Here is a 17,907-nt window from a genome sequence, read left to right on the forward strand (position 1 = left end):
TGCAGAGCCTAATTTTTTAGTATTCCACCATCTATAAAGGGTTCTAGAGTCAGGCTCACAATATTTGAATTGCATTTGTCTGTATGTTTTTAGAATCTCTGAATTTTGTTAGTTTTCTGTTTTTGCCTTGATATAACTATATACTCTATAGTGCCACGAACATTAGAGTTTGGCCCACTTTTTGCTGGTGATACGATGGAGCAACTGTACCTTTGTTTAATTTGTATTTTTAATGATTAAGCAATGCAAGAGGTTTCAATAAATGCTATACTACATACACATGCATCTTTATCATACTGATCTCCTATATTGTGGTAATCATGGCATCAGACTGCAGGTTAGTTGGGATACATACTTGAGAACTTTATGTAAACATGACATCAAACTGCAGGTTTTAGCTACAATATCTAACAGAGCATATGGAAAGTTGTATCTGTAGCGAATCTAGGTTTCTTATTCTCTCTACAGAATAAGATAGCATAAGTATTTTCATTGATGAGAGGTGTGTTAAGAAAATAATGAGAAAAAATATTTCCATTTGACCTTGTGATAAATTGGAAAATATTATGGCAATTTCTAGGCTGAAACCATGAAAAAAGTTGTCTTGGAATGATTGTCACTCTTGATTTTTGAGCTCCTCTTTTTTTCTAACAGTGCTGGGGAATGAAATGTAAGAGAACCATTGTTTCCCAAGCTCTCAAGGTTGCATTTCAGTGGTGCAATGACATATAATGGTGTTATTCACAACATGAAAGCCTGCAACAGATTCAGGTCATTGGTGATTTAACAACATGGTGAAGTTTGCTTCCACAATATACTTGATCTTCGTCCTGGGGAAAGGAAAGTGCTTTTGTACGGGTATATTGTTTTATATATATGATATGAATCATGGATTAATTTGGATATATAATCCTTTTACAGTGTAAACTATTTATGTATAAGTTTATCTAAGTGTGCTAATAGTGTTAATCTTAGCAATAGGGGCCACAATTCCGGCTGCTGTTAGGGCTTTTCAAACACTGATTTTGTATATTCTGTCCCGCAAAAGATAATTCATTACGATTTTTTTCTCCTTTCCTAGGGGGTGGAGTGGGGGAGGGGGATCATTAGGAAATATAGTTTTTTTATTTTAAAAAAAATCAGAATACATATTCATTTATACTCACACGAATTCCAGGTGCATTTTTGTGACTTGTGTTGCACATGCAAGTTTAATGATAATTTGTGCTAGAATCTAGGTTTCTTTGGGAAGCGCTTAATTTTTACGTTATAAGCATATATGCAAGTATCTTTCCATTGGATGTACCCCCTATTGAAGCAAACTAGGTGTTAGGGCGCGCCCGTGGCGCGCCTCTTGAGGGGGAGCTGGGCGGTGCCTGGTTGTAGTCGCCCCTTTAACACCGATTTCTATTCTAATTAGCGTTTGGGATAATTGCTTTAATTAAGAAACTTAGCAGCAGAAATAGAAATATATATACAGAGAAAGCTCATTATGGATCTGAACATGAAACATCTGACTGAGAATAGTGCATTTAACATAAGCAGCAACATAGGTTTAGCGTCTTGAAAAGCATGTGATAAGAGGGCCCAAAAGCAAACCATAGGTTATCACAGGATAGAGTATAATTAGGAGTACTTAGTGATTATATTGACACAGGGGCTGCAGTGTCTTTGATGGTGCACGGTGAGAACCAGGCGGCGCTTTGAAGTGATCATGAAACAAAATGCACAGATGTCTCCTTCACGAATGTTGGCGCGGCGACGAAACTCAGACCAGTTGGTGGTTATAGTGACCCTCTTGTCAGTTCCTAGCGTGATGCGACATTCGGCGAGCAGATGGCCGTCTGCAAGTATGACCATGAGTGTATCATTGTTTGGATCAATGTAGTCCAACAGGTTCTCTTCCGTATAGTTAACCTGAAAATACCGGTAGAAGAAAGCAAGATATTTACATGGACATAAATTGTTGTGTGATATGGAAGATAAGAGAGTGTTCTATGGATATTAATGATATTAATGGTGATAGCAAAGTACTGTTATTGACTACACATCTTGAGGACCCAAATTTATGAATGCTCAAATAAAATGGCTGATGAAAGAGCAAGAAGTCAATATTTCTGGTGTCCAATTGACAATTTGAGTATGTACAGCCTAGTGTATGAATAGAGAACAAACGAATGAAAAAATGTTGTAGCAAAGTTTATCTGCAGTGCAAGGCTTGTTGATGCCATTGAGCTAGCTCATTTGGTCCGCGTTGTGACATTTGCACATCTGCTCATGGACATGAGCATTCGTACTGATGTTATTTGTATGTATCAGCAAGTCAGATGGATAAGCCCAGAAATACTAAGATTATACGAGCTGATGTCCATCAAAGTGATTGTACTGGTGTGCGGATTATATTTGTTTGAAAAGCAAGCATGTTGTATATAAACACAAAAGCAGCAGAGAAATTATGAGCTCAGATCCATTATACTGGTTGTACATGTAACGAGGACCACCCATTACAGTTTGTCCAAAAGTAGTCTAGCACATATGTCTCTTGTATTTATAGTACAGGAAAGTAGAAATACGGACAACTCTTATTACTGTCACAACATTAAATGATCAGCCTCTGCTCAAGAGCTTTGCATGTAAGATCAGATCCAGCGCGGCGAGACGGTCTGAGCCCTCGGCTCATACGACTAGGCTTCATCAGTATTGCCTACCTGCTTCTCCAAGACAATTCAGAAAAATTATGAAAAACAACACAATGTCTTTGTCTTAGTAATAGATTTACTAATATCTAATTTATTTCAGATGTCCGATCATTTGAAGGTAACACAACTTGAATTTCCTAGGTAGATATCTCAGCCCCTTCAAATTAGGAACAATAACAGCAATGAACACCAAGCTTTGAACGAATTTTTTTCACAAATGTCACTCAGACCTGATAATCCTCCTGCAAAGATGCACAACCTTTGTCCAGAAAAAAAAAACACTGAATACGACAAAAGAGGATGAGAGGAAAATTAGGCAGGCAAAGAACATATGAATTGAAGGCATCACCTTCCTGGTGGCATCTATTTCATACTCCCTCCGTTCCGAATTACTCGTCGCAGAAATGGATATATCTAGATGTATTTTAGTTCTAGATACATCCATTTCTGCGACAAGTAATTTCGAACGGAGAGAGTAGATCAGCACTCGAGGCTGCATTTATTTATTTTTTACTTGAAACATCATGCATGATTTCTTACTGCTTTGTTTTTAAATTAGAATTTGGCAAAAAGAACCAGAAATTAGTTACCATATCAAAAAATCACTTGACCCAGAGTACAATTAAAATTCACTTAACTGAGATAAGCTTAGTCCCTGAACAACCAACAAAAACTCATGCAATATTTTGATATAAATGGCACAATGAATGTCAGAGTTAACCAAGAGGAGGGCGGCCGCGTGAGCCTCGTCAGAGTTGGTGAATATCTACAGTGCAACGACAGGGTTGGTGAATATCTACAGTACAACGACAAACTGTAACTACTGAAGCATTTAACTGTCACAGACCCCTCGCTGATGCGATGTAGCAAGAAACATCAGAGGGATTTTGAGGCATCGAAAGCAGAAGGTTCCTCAGGACAGGGTCCGGCTTCAACTTCTCATATGGCAATTTACCGTGCATGCTAGCATGGAATTCCTCGTAGTCGAAATCGTAGCCCATAAGCTGGCACATCAACAGGATTATGAAAAAAAGTTAGAAACAGAACATGTAGTTGAAATACTATGAAACTAACAGAAACTTGTTAATCTAAGCGTTGTGGGACATATATACCTTCAGACCGGCCATTGTAGTTCCTTATTCCCTGTACAAATTTAGGCACATCTTGGGGACCAAGCTCTCCTCAATCTGAAGCTTGTTCAGCATGTAGTCTGCGATTCGTAGATACAACTATAGCACACAAATTCTGTAGCATGAAAACCAAGGATTGGTGTAAGTTTATTATTTTTCGTGCTCGGCTGGGAACGCTCCGCTAGTTTGTCACGCTGGGCGGCACATGATATGATAATGCCATTGTGCTACTGCTGACAGAGGTCCATGTAAGACGGATTATCTGAAATCCTAATCGGATTCAAACCTAATGATGGTATACAATCCTTCAAAAGGCAAGAACATACTCTAGAATTTGACACATTAATCTTGTGCGACTGAAATGCCCATTTCCTTGGAGACATCCGAAAAATCCTGAAGGAAACACACTTCAAGTTATAGAAGACTTATAATTGCAAGTAATCAAAGTTATGAACCAAAAAAATTGAAATGGCTACTGTACCTCAAAGATTTGCTTGATGTAAGGCTTCTCTGGAGGCTTTGATACATGCATCCAGAGATCATTGCTCTAGGAACTAATGATACTTAAGTAAATTGCATAGTCAATAATATCACGCACATGTTGGTCAAAACTTCAAGCCGCTGTAAAAAAAATTGATAACCTTGCTAGTTCCATTTTAATTGTAGGGTCAGCCAGATGTTAATCCAAAGAGAAGATTAAACTTGCTTCTGGTCTTAAGGCTTGAATAGATTTGTGAAAAGATCCTTGCAATTTTCAGAAGAGCTACAGCTCCGCTTCCATTGCTATCACTTCCCACGGAAAGCGCCTGAGAACATATGTATTATGAAAGTATCAGAAATAATATCAAAGAAGATTCTTGGAATATTTTTCAGCGTTACATACAGGTGCAACACCAAAAGTGTCAAAGTCTGCAACTATGGCAATAGTTGGCATGGATGTGAGTACACCATACACCATATTCAGAGTTGATGAGACTTAAATTAAGTAATAAAAATAGAGAAATAATTAAAGAATGCAATCCTTGTCGAATTAGCAAAGATTTTGGTTCGAAATCCTTTCATTTAATTAGCCAGCCCCGCCTTTTCTATACTCTGATTTCTGAGGCCTTATTTAGCTTGGGTACCCCTTTAAATTGAATTTCTATTTTAAAAAATGGGGTTTACCAAATTTTAACAGGGCAGCATGATCAACCTGCTCCAGAATAACACACCCATGTGAATCCATTAAAATGTCTTTTTTTGCTTGCCATCATTATTAACAAATAGAGCCAAACAGAAGATATTACAATGCCAATCAAAGCATTTATTCACATAGGCCATAGGCTCTCCATAGAAGCAGATGATACATACATGATCTAAGGAGCGACAAGTCTGTCATACCAATGGTGAGCAGAGAGGCTTCTTCAGCAGGCGTTCTGACTCGTCGGCATCCGGCTTCTGCCAAAGCACGACATGGAGGTACACATGGTTCTCCGTCTTCTCGAAGTTCCATGGCACGTCCTCCCTTCTGAATCCCAGGAACAAGTTCATGTCCACGTATAGCCCACATCCAATCTATACACAAACATAGACAGAAAGAAACAATTCACTTATAATTTCTTTAGTGGTAATCAATGATTGTGACCACAGTTAACCACAAAGAAGATGTAATCAGTGAAGATAAGCATGGACCAACCTTTTAGCAGATTCTTCTTTTTAGTGAACACCATACGGGCAAGTTCCTTTTTTTTCCTGGATTGCAATAACACCACAGCATGAAAATCTGATAAGCAAATGGCACAACTAATTGGTCATTGCACAAAAAAACAGCCAAATACGACATCTTCCTAATTATAGGAATCCAAACGTCCCATAGGACACATATGACCAATATAACAAATTGCTAGAGTAGATGTACAGTCATGTTGTTGTTCAAAAATCTTTAGAAACAAATTGCAGTTGAGGGCTCACAAAATTGCAGTTGGGGACTCACCTTGTAGATGCAGGCTAGCGTATCTTGGCGAGGAGGCAGTGGCTGTGTGCTTGGAAGGCCTGGCCGTCGCGCCGGCTTCGCTTTGCTCTGCTTGTGTCTGCCGCCGTATCCGCTCCCGTGACACGCCGATCTGAGATATATACTGATGACAACTTTTTCAGTGTAATATTCCTTCACAAAAGAATGCTCAATTTGCACTGGATCAGAAACCAGCTAGTCCCTTAACCAGGTATATGATATTTGCTACTCCTTTTATTTTGTAAATCGCATGCGTCCGGAATAACATTACTACACTGCATCATGAGTTAGGAAAAAAATCAAGCTTATAAATGAGAACACAAAACTCTGACTTCCTTATTTTCCTCCTAAGAGAACCAATTCATCTTGAGTATACCACAACCTAAAATTGGCACTATCCACTATCCTTACCGTTGCAAATACTTGTGAAAAAAGACACATCGAAATTTTGAGTATACCACACCTAAAATTGGCACTGTCCACTATCCTTACCATTGGAAATACAGAGGTGGGGAGCTATGGATCTTGTCAGAGAAGTGCTTCCTCCTCCTCCTCTCGCCGTACACCTAACCATGAGTTCTTCGCGTCCTCTGTCCTTCCTACCACCAACTGCTCTATAGTGCAAAGCCTACAAGTTACACAAGTTACAGATTAAGCTGCAATTAGAAGCAAACCGATAGAAGTATGTCCAAACTGAAAAATAATGAAATTTACTCTATTGTAAGAAAAGTAAATCAAAACCACGGTCAATTTCACTGGTTGTGTATTTATTTGGACCATTGGTAAGACAATCAAGAGTGCACTGAATAATGCATGTGATCTAATACAACAATTCCAGCAACTCAATGCATTCAGCCACAAACATGGTATACAAAAATTGTTATTCTACGTACTAATTACATATAAGTAATAACCATTGAGAAAATGGAATCAAGAACCCAAGGAAAATCTTAACCAGATGTCTTCCATCTAGAAATTGCAGCTGGCCACCCACTTGTACCTCTTAATCAACGAGTATCTAGGAGGGGAATGGGGGAGGACAAAGGAGAGGAAGATGAACTGCCCCGGGAAGCTCCTGTGCCGCCGTTGCTTCATCCCGCGTGGCACCACTGTCGGGCCTTCCCTACCTACTTTCCACCGATTGTCCGCACCGCGGCCACCGTTGTGGACGAGATGATCAGAAAAGGAAGGAAACAAAGCGATGGCCATAGTTGGATCCCTGGAGACAGACACAATGGACACCCGATGGTGGAGGGGAATGGGGAGTAAATCGGCGGCGGCAACGGTGACCTTCAGGCGATGACGTGCAGAGGAGGGGAGCATGGCGACAACCCGTGACGACGGAGCGGGCGCACGGCGGTGACCAGCCCTGCTCGAGTCACCTGCCTCCTCCCGGCTGGATCTGCAGGGCCTTCACCGCCAACGGGGAGCAGCGGTGTGCGGCGGCAGGGCCTGTGAGAGGAGGAGGAGTGAAGAGAGGACAGAGGATGGGGTGGGTAGAGCCGAGGAGGAAGGATCGGAGGCAGCGGCGGCGGCTGGAGAACGAGGGAAGAGAGGAGGAGGAGGCGGCGGCGGCAAAGAGGGGAGGCGTCGTGGCCTCCTGGAGTCTGGTAGAGACCCGGATTAGGTTTAGACCAATCCCGCGTGTGTGAGCGACTTGACCAATCCCGTCGCGTTCGTTTTGTCGTTTCCTTTTTCTTTTTTTTTGAGGGAACGTTTTGTCGTTTCCTATCCGACGTGGTTTTTTTTTTGACAGTCCTATCCGACGTGGTTAGCGCGAGCGTTCGGTCTTGATGCACATTGTTTTGGATTGTTGAGTACTCCCTCCGTTCCTAAATATAAGTCTTTCTAGAGATTTCAACAAATGACTACATACAAAGCAAAATGAGTGAATCTACACTCTAAAATATGTCTACATACATCCGTATGTTGTTGTCCATTTGAAATCTCTACAAAGACTTATATTTAGGAACGGAGGGAGTATATGGCAGTGAAGGGGTTTTGGGATCCCAAAATTAAATCTGTTTGTATGCACATGCCACTTTTATGTGTACAAGCTATATAATGATTTTCTATTAATGTTCTATAATTTATTTCCATTTTTGCGTCCGGTGCAATTTTACAATGATCGCCTAGCTAGGACCAGTTAAATTAGCCAAATGAATAAACTTGAGAACTTGTTTCGTAATTTACTTTGTTGCGACCTCGACTATTTATTATTATTTTAAAACTGGTCCCAGAAAATTGCCACTCCCTCGGTTCCAAACATTAAGTCTTTTTAGAAATTTGAATATGGACTATATACGGATGAATATAGATGTATTTTAGAGTGTATGTTACTCATTTTGCTTTGTATGTAGTCCATATTAAAATCTCTAAAAAGACTTATATTTAGGAACAGAGGGAGTAGATAATTTCATATAATTTACTTTATCTTTATTTTTAGGGAAAATAAATTAGTAAGATGATAAGATACCAGATTGAGATTAATTTATTTACCGTGTGCTTGGGAGGAAGATGAGAAGATGTTGATGGTGGCAGTGTCGTTGATGGCAATGGCGGCCATGGGGAGGAGATTAAGAGAATCAATAACCTTTTGGCCCTGCACGATGTTGTTGTCGCCATAAATATCAACAACATGTACCCTCTCGTGAGGCAGTTGATGGAGCACTGGGGCCAGGGTTTGCTCTAAAGAAGAATGCGCTGCTGACCGAGCTATTCAACGAGGATGAGAAGGACACCACGATGAGAGGAGAAAAGATGATTACCACCACGGGGGAAGATGACTATGACAAACCCATGTGATGTGCATGAGGATCCTAAGGTATATGTCAATTATAACATATAATTATTTGGATAGTTGCTCTCTATGTATACATCATCGAGTTACATTGCAGGTGAATACATGCGAAATATGATATACATTATATGCACAATCGGGAAAAAACTATAATATGAATTTTGATATGCATTGTATTCAAAGGTGTAATTAGAAAAAATAAATCAAAGGCCCGTGGCAATACACGGACGTTCTACTAGTTTATATATGGATGCGAGTAAAAATCAATAACCGAGTCGAGCACTAATAAGGAGAGGGTAAAGAGGGAGCCGGTGCATCCGAAATTAATGGGGAGTGATCCGAGAATTCATGAGACATTAATTGAGGAATTAGTGGGAGAAAACGATCCGATTAAATAGGATGGCATTAGTGGGAGAAAATGGTCCGATTACATAGGCTAATTCCCCGATTAGTGAGGGAATTAGTGGCCAAATTGCTAAAGCACATCTAGACGTGCTCTAAGTATTGCACATCTAAGTCACATGTCATTAATTTTACGCTAAGATTCGTGCTAGTATTTTCTTTTGTTTTTTCTTTTTCTTTCTAGTTTGATTGAGTCACTTAGATATGTAATAACTAGGGCACATCAGACCCATAAATTTTGGGAGATGTAGAGGGATTTCTGGAACATGCTTGATTCACCCCTTGATTAAATGATTGAATTTGGTGGTGACCGACGAGCTGGTGGACTGGTGTACTACATGAGTAGCAGCATAATTCTCGCGAAGGTACCTCAAGATGATCATCACTCTAGGCTTACGAGAGCTTTGGAAACACCGGAATGACATAGTATTCGATGGAGCAACACCATCACTAGTGCAGGCTCTGCGGGGTATTGATCGTGAAGGACGAACGTGGAGATCGGCGGGTCTACTTAAGGGTAGTCTTGACTTCTTTTTTGATGGTTTGAGTATGCGGATTAGCGGCGAGTAGCCCCGTAGTGATATAACATGCTTGTGGAGGTTGTATTTACAGCTATGTAAACATGTTGTAAACCTTGTGGAGGTGATTAGTCCCTTTACTAATCCGGAGCAGATATGATTCTCGTCTTTTTTCAGAGGGGACCCAGAGTGATCGAACCCACAAGAGGATGGTGTCCTTTAAGCAAGGGTTTCTAACAAGCTTTTGCAAGATAATTAGTTCCTGTTTTTGGCCGGATCGTAAATCAAGATGACATTGAAAACACTTATAATAAAAATAGCCATGGTATGAGGAGAAATGCATTGGAGCACCTGGATGCCACACACCCCTATATGAAAGTAGCACTAAAAAAATATCAGAAAATTTAAAAGATTCCAAAATTTTAGGATACCAAACCTGGGAGCCCGTTGTAGACCCATGTTCATTTTCAACGGGAATGGGTGCCTGTAGTATCCGATGCGCTAGAATTACGATCGAACATATGATACGTCTAACTTTTTTTCTATACATACGAATTTTTGTCTTTTTACTGACATTATCACGGGCACTCATTCCCCACGAAACTAAGCATGAGTGTACAACAAGAACCCATGTTTCATATCTAAAATTTCAGAATTTTAGAAAATTCCTAATATATTTTTTAATGCTATATTCATATAGGGGTGTGTGGCTCCCGAGAGCCACAAATCCTCTTCATAGGTATGAGGTCTTATGCTTACAATCATATTTTTGTGTTGGGACCATCACGATCTTAATTTGTGCCCTCGAAGTCATCCATCGAGATGTGGCTATTAGGTGTCGAAGTGGGGGATGTGTCCAAATTACATCTTGACCGACATGCATCCTGCATCAAGAGTTAGTTGTCCAATAGAAGGCCCTATCCATCGTGCGGAGTTGCCCTGGTAATTAAGATAGCAATAATCAGACAAAAGCATTTGGCGTTTAATGACTACGCCTCTTGAATGCGAAGAGATAGGATTTTTGTTACCGCACTAAACTTTTCTGTCACTGGTGTTCATACTAACACTTCATGGTCTCTCCGCCCTTAGCCTCTCCGCGGCTCGCTCTCCATTATCCTGTGTACCTGCAGGGATGAAGAACACTACACATACGAGACGTTTGATTCAAAGTACTTTTGTCGATCCCTCCAACAAATACATTGGGTTATAAGACATTGCCTCAACCCACGACCTTACTGAACTACTCACACATGGAGATCAGGTCACACGAAGAACTCATCGAAGAATGAATATTGATTGGTTGATACTATGTCTTACAATGGATGTCGTATGTGATACATGATTACAAGTATGGCTAGATGGCTAAGAACTATGGTGGTGATGAAGATTGTGGCTATGAAGATGGGAAATGGCGGCTGCTAGGGTTGATGGAGATGGCTTCTATGAAGATGACGATGTGTGGTTTGTTCTGCAATGTTATGTTGCTCATTTGGCATCAGGCCCTTTGTAAAGGTTGTTCAGGTGGACCAGACACCTCGGTTGGCACGTCATATGACCATCCATACGAGCAGGGATGGTCATATGTAAGACCGTCTTTTGCTATGCTTCCTCTGATGCGCCTCTCACTTGATCTCCTCTATCTTCACTTTACTCCTTCACGTATATTGGCTTGATTTCGTCCATAAATAGCCTATTTCCCGTGGAAACAAAATAAAATCAAATATTTGGAAACCTTTGCATTCATTAGCCATTAGTGGCAATATCAGAGCAAATATCTCAGTTTTAATGAAATATTTTGGTTTAAACTCAGGTTAGAGGAGTGTAAAAATATTTTGGTTTAAACTCAGGTTAGAGGAGTGTAAAAATATTTTGGTTTAAACTCAGGTTAGAGGAGTGTAAAAATATTTTGGTTTAAACTCAGGTTAGAGGAGTGTAAAAATATTTTGGTTTAAACTCAGGTTAGAGGAGTGTAAAAATAACACTCATCAGGAGGGTTTCTTCACCCCTTTCTCCAATAATATATGATATGCACACTCGTGCATATTCTAGAAAATAAATAAATGAGTGAATTAAATAACGGGAAAGAGGATTCATGACACATGTCCCCATTTTATTCGTGAGACATGATGAAGGATTCGAACCAGCGATGTGTTATCTGTCACTGAACGATACTTGATTTCCGCATATCGTACTAAGTAAACTAAGAATTATATTATTGATGTGTTAATTCTCAGGCAACTTCTTGAGCAAATATACATTGATTATTCAATTTTCATATGATTTGCAGGTTTTTTCTTCATATTATCGATAAAACACATATAATTTCCCACAAAAAGATAACACATATAATACCTATAAACTCAATTTTCTTGACAAAAAATTGCAGGTGTCTGCGGTCCCGTTTCATCACGTTGGATATCAAGGAAACTGTGGCGCATGAGCTAGAGACAGACACATGTTTCAACTACGGTCGGGGCTCCGCCCATTCGCGCTGACACCATCGAGATGGAGGCAACATCATGGACGGCTTATCCGCCGCCAGGAACCCCATCTTGCTCCCTCTGCTAATCGCATACCTTGCGTCGAGATCTTATTTGCGCTCACAAAGTTTTCAGGTTTTGTGTGGAAATTGGAATGCATTAACTGCTCACATTATTACAAACGCTTTGTATTAATTTCCAAACTTCCAAGGGAACATTAGAAAAAATTCACAACCACTAGGCCATGCATTGTCTACGTACTACAACCTTACCACGGCTAGCACATTTTTTACTATGATGAATCTTAACAAGGTTTATCATCCAGCTCCTTCCATGAGGGCCTTGACTTCCTTCACTAACTAAAAGTCCCATTGACCTTATACATACTACTTAATTGTCTATTGAGCTATTTAACTACATTGTCATGTAATTCACGATAATCATTGTTTGCTCCGGACATTGCATGCATCAATATTAAATAAGAAGGGGGCAGCACAACATTGTTGAATAGGTGGATAACATGGCCACCATTGGCAACAGTAGCAGAGATTAGAAGTGACGACATGGATGGGTTGTTAGGGCATGCAAGCATTTCTTTCTCCTATTGCAATGCAAGGGAACATTTGTTAGTCTTAATTAAAAGAAGTCAAAGATTTTTTGAACAACAACAAGAAGAAGAAGTTGGGATAGGCTAGAGCTGAAATCAACAATATCTCATAATCCACTCATAATTCTGGCACATGGATAGCTCTTAGCGTGAATAAATGTTATTGTTTATTTTTCATGTTCATAATTAATGTTTATTTTTCTGTGCTATAATTGCAATGGTTTTTAAGTCTGCAATAACCATGAGATTTGGCAGAAAACCCAATTGCATGTGTGAAGTAATAAACAATAAGTGGATTCCTAGTCTCGCCTATAAGACTAGCTCATGTGTTGCATGATGAACTTGTTTTCTGATCGTGGGCATAGTTAAAGTAATAGGGATTTTATCATTTATGCCACTAGTTGTGTCCCACTACTCAGTTTTGCCACGAGGAATTTCAACTGCTAAAAAATGCCATCGGTCTGTTAGGCGCTTGCTAAAAAATGCCACTAGACACAATTACTGCCAGCTCAAAGCTCATTTACCATGTTATAGTGACCAAAATACCCATGGACCAACATCTCAGCTCAAAGCCCATTTACCATGTTATAGTGACCAAAATACCCATGGATCAAAATGCAGCTCTCCCTCTTATCTCACTACGATAAAGTGTGGGTCACACTTTGTAAGTGCATCTAGTGCCACCCCTTGTTGATTTTGGAGTATTGACGACAAACTTGGTTAAGGGACTAATGTGTTTGTGAGACTCACAGGAGAACACAGATAGGAGTCCCTGGAGATTCGGTTTACCCATCAAAGATGACCCCTAATGACGTGTGAAGACATTGAAGATAATGGTGGTACGCGAAGACATGCACTTGAAGACAATGGAGCACGAGGACATAGTATTTTGGTAGTTTCATTTTCTTCTTTCTTGAGTCATAGGAACCACCGTACTGTTAAGTGGGGTCAAGGTAAACAAAGCCAGAAACTAACGTGATGCTCAACCTAAAATCCTACGTCTTCGAGTGAAGACAATGAGAGAAAACCTCTTCCAGAGTTGGTTGAGTCAGCTTCACTTGGAGCTCAAGTAAAGATGTCGCGTGTGTTTGAAATCCGACCGTTGGCGTGTTGGTTGGCCACTGACCCAGGGTCAGTTTGGTCACACTACAAAAAAGTACACTTCCGTGATGATACGTGTTTGTCACAGTAGGTCACGTTTTCTGTCATGCATGTACATCCATGACAATTTTATGACAGAATCAAGATAGTCATACCTGTGCTGTCGTAGAAGTGTTCCATGACATTACCAAAATTATCATCACGGAAGTGTCCACTTCCATGACGATAAATTGCGCGTCACAGAAGTGCTTTCGTCAAGGGTGACCGACACGTGGCATCCACCGTAACGGAACGTCCTTAAGCTATCGGGTCCGGTTTTGGATCCGATAACCCGTTAACAGCCCCGACCAATGGGGATTTTCCACGTGTAAAATCATCATTGGCTGGAGGAAACACGTGTCGGCTCACCGTTGGAACAGATGTCATCCACTCATTGGACCCAAAGCGCCTATGATACGTCGACACATGGCACGGCCCAACAGAGGCCCATTCCCGTTAAAAGGCCAGCCCGTTTGACTTGGTCAAAAGGTGGCGGGCCGGCCCACGGCAAGCCTGTTAACGGCATGTTCGCATATAGCCCATTTACAGCCCGCTAACGGGCCCGTTTACGGCCTATCCGAATTAGGCCCAGTAGCGTCATCTGGGCCGTCCAATATAATTCCAGCCCGTTTTAACTTCCGGCCCATGTATGGCCCATGACGTATTTCGGCCCATATGAGTCCCTTTGTAACTCTTGGCCCATTAATGGCCCGTGGTGAAACCGACCCGTAATGAATAGTGTATCGCTTTATACCCATTAGCGGCCCATTATTCCATTGGGTCATTTCCAGCCCGTGTTACCTTTCGGCCTTCTGAGGGCCCATTTATTCTTGGGCTCATTTCCAGCATTCGGTTACTTACGGCCCGTTAGTGGCCTTTTCTGCTTGTGGGCCAAATTCAGCCCGTGGATACAGTCGACCCGTTTGTGGCCCGTTAATCTGTTGGGCCATTTTCATAGCATCATCAAATACGGCCCGTTATGGTCAGCCCATAAAACGTATGATTTCCACTCTAGCCCGTTTACGGCCCCTTATACGGCCCGTACAAGGCCCATAGATGAGACGGTCCGTAGAAGGCCCATGGATCCTACGGGACATAGAAGGCCCATTGACCCGATGGCCCATAGAAGGCCCATTGATATGACGACCCATAGAAGGCCCATGGATCCGATGGCCCATAGAAGGCCCATGGATCCGACAGCCCATTGAAGGCCCACGGATCCGACGGCCATAGAAGGCCATGGATCGTCCGTCCCGTAGATGGCCCATGGATCGTACGGCCTGTGGAGGGCCATGTTCACTACAACATTTAGGCGAGTTGGCCCCCGTTTGAACGATATAGCATATTCAAAGAATTATCCTACTCTATACTATCACCTCTACAAAAAATACACTATACAATAAAGAGACTAAGACATAGAAGCGTAGAATAATCCTACACTATACAATAAAGAAATTACAGCCGATTATACCCACTGGGCATTATGGTTCGGCACCAGTGATAATAAAGCATACACAAACAGCAAATTACATACACTGGGCAAATACAGCTCATACATCATGGACGCGCATCAACATAACTTACCATTTGAACTATAATCTCTTCAGAAAATAGGATTGACCGAATTTAGATAGCACAAATTTCAGTCTGCAAAATCTCCAATTCCTTCGTTGTTACCTCAGTGTCTTGTTTCATTTTTTTGACTCCTGCATCTAATACCTGCATGTCCAGTCTCAACTTGTTGACTGTACGTTCAGAATCATGTACACGTTGTCTTGCCACCTCTAGTTGATGCTCGAGAACATCAGCACATTCCAATTCCAATGCATAATCATTCGGTAACGGCCATGCCGCACTGCTCGCAGATCTTTGTGTTGATGTCACTTCATCCTGAAATGTTTCTGTAAGTACACATGACTAGGGTAAAAATATAGTTACAACAGTGAAGCGAGCAAGACCGACTATTTTGTACATGGCAAAACAGGACTAACAATAATGTTACACGTCATGAAGCATAAGCAGGTGATATTTTAAAAATTATAAAAAAGGTAGTCTCTGCAGCCTGCATACAGAAATCTCTCTTAGCTCACCAGAGGAGCATGATGTTGGGGCCTAATCCAAAACACAGACAAGTTACAAATTTAGACAGCACGTTGCGTAGAAGTAAGCAAGCAGTTGGCCATTCTGTAGCTCAATTAAAGTATTAGGGAGCATAATGAACAGCAGAGGGTTTCATACAAACATACTACAACAAGCAAAACTATGCAATCGTTAGCCTAGTATAAACTAGATTGTGAGCCTCATGCAATAATAGTTGGTTAATAGACTTCAAAGCTTCAGGCACACTTCGGCAGAGTAATTAAATGGTAAGGCCTTTAATTATGTCAACTAATAGTTATACAAGTACCCAACATCAGGCATCATTCTTTGGGCATCTCATTAACTGAGGACAAATAAAGCAATTGAAAAGAGCAAATTAACTATGCGTGAAACAAACAAGGAATTGAACTGTTGAGTTGGATACAGTGACTTACCTTAACAGGTTGAAGAGGCTCGGCGCAGCCCCTACTTCTCTTGCAAGGCTCCTTCCTAACATCTTGTACTTGGAAATCCTCAATCTTATCTTCATTGCACCCCCTCTGCAAGGTGACACAAACTAGTTACTCGTCTCCTTGGAAGATAAATATGCATACTTTCCAGTCTGTGAACACAAAAGGATGAGATTATAACAAAACAACACCACATAATGAAACATGCCGCATCTCTTGCACTTGCACACAATGAAATGAGCATTTACTATGTCTGCACTATGTAAAAACTAGGCATACCTTCGAACTGGATCTCCAGGTACTCTTGGAGAGCCTACTTTAGTGTACAGCCAAACCTTTATGTCACCTATGAGTTAGAAAAGGCCCCACTACAGCAGCCCTTAGTGTTTAAATCGTTGACAAGCTTTGTTAGAGTGTTAGGTCAAGAACAACAAGTAATCAAAGCAAACAGTCCTAGTATGGCTGGCTGATGCAAACAAGCAATTGAACAGATGTGTGAGCAAATCTTACATATCAAGAAAAGAAGCAAAGAAGGAGGCTTAAAGACCATCACTTGACTGACCAGATTTAAGGGGCGTTTAAACATCATGTGCAACGTATGAACTAACATAAACATTGCATATTCCAGATTCTACAATGGAATGCACATGTATTAGGTTATGCCATGTATGATGATGCCTAAATGTACACTATAGCAGGCACGAGTGATTCATCATCGCACGCACAATTGAATTGCAGGTTAAGGGCCAGTTCTATTCTGCCTTTTCAGGGCTTATTGTCAAAATAAGCCATAAAAGATGTAAAGAAGTCATTTTTAAGTTATGGGCTTGGGCTTAACTAATTTTGCTTTGGAGGGGGGTGTTTCGGGTAGACTCTGTTGTCTGCCTATATTACACTCAAAATGTAACTGGTGACGCCCGCGTCACACCTCACCCTCAAGTAAAAACAAACACGCAAGCGTTCATTGCCCTGCCCGCTTGCATCTCCTCTCCCCTTTCCCTCTACCTCGATCCCCTGCCTGCAGCACTATGGTTCCTCCAGCAAGTCGTCGCCACTGGTCCCATCTGGCCTGGTCCTCGACGATGCTCTGTCCAGCTAGGCTACATGGCCGGCGGGTAGGGGCAAATCTCCTTGGCTGCTCCTCCCTCTAGCGCCGCCCCTCATTCTCATGGTCTCCAGCAGCTGCTCCACTGTGGCTCGTCCAACGCACTACTCCGGCAGGCGCTGCACAACTACGGCTGATGCCACACTGCGGCAGAAGGCACCTTATCCCCCCTCCCCACCTCCCAGGCCATGGCCTTGAGGTGCTGTTAAAGGATGAGCTCATCCAACATGGTGAGGATATCCTCTGATTTTTTGCCAAATTTTCATTCTGATCCACTATACGATGAATTGCTATGAGCTGCTTATGCTGCTGCTATATGATGCATTGCTATGAGCTGCTCCTGCTGCTGCTATATGATGAATTGCTATGAGCTGCTGCTGCTATATGATGAATTGCTATGAGCTGCTGCTGCTATATGATGAATTGCTATGAGCTGCTGCTGCTATATGATGAGTTGCTATAAGTTGCTCCTGCTGCTGCTGTATGA

The 17,907-nt window shown here is 41.4% G+C and overlaps 1 long non-coding RNA gene across 4 annotated transcripts; it reads right to left on the bottom strand.

The window, feature by feature from the left end:
* Nucleotides 1–3,355: 3,355 nt before the first annotated feature.
* Nucleotides 3,356–7,456, bottom strand: LOC123145085 (uncharacterized). Of its 4 annotated transcripts, none has more exons than XR_006472087.1 (9): nucleotides 6,820–7,455; nucleotides 6,312–6,447; nucleotides 5,802–5,943; nucleotides 5,505–5,560; nucleotides 5,210–5,383; nucleotides 4,311–4,635; nucleotides 4,156–4,222; nucleotides 3,812–3,944; nucleotides 3,356–3,703 (listed from the first exon to the last, which is right to left on the bottom strand). It is a non-coding gene; the product is annotated as an uncharacterized lncRNA (long non-coding RNA). The 4 variants fall into 4 exon arrangements; XR_006472085.1 differs by having other exon boundaries at nucleotides 6,775–7,455; XR_006472086.1 differs by having other exon boundaries at nucleotides 5,505–5,591; nucleotides 6,312–7,456.
* Between the last annotated feature and the right edge of the window lie 10,451 nt (nucleotides 7,457–17,907).

Source organism: Triticum aestivum, chromosome 6D (genome assembly GCF_018294505.1).
Source record: "Triticum aestivum cultivar Chinese Spring chromosome 6D, IWGSC CS RefSeq v2.1, whole genome shotgun sequence".
Lineage (NCBI taxonomy): Eukaryota > Viridiplantae > Streptophyta > Magnoliopsida > Poales > Poaceae > Triticum > Triticum aestivum.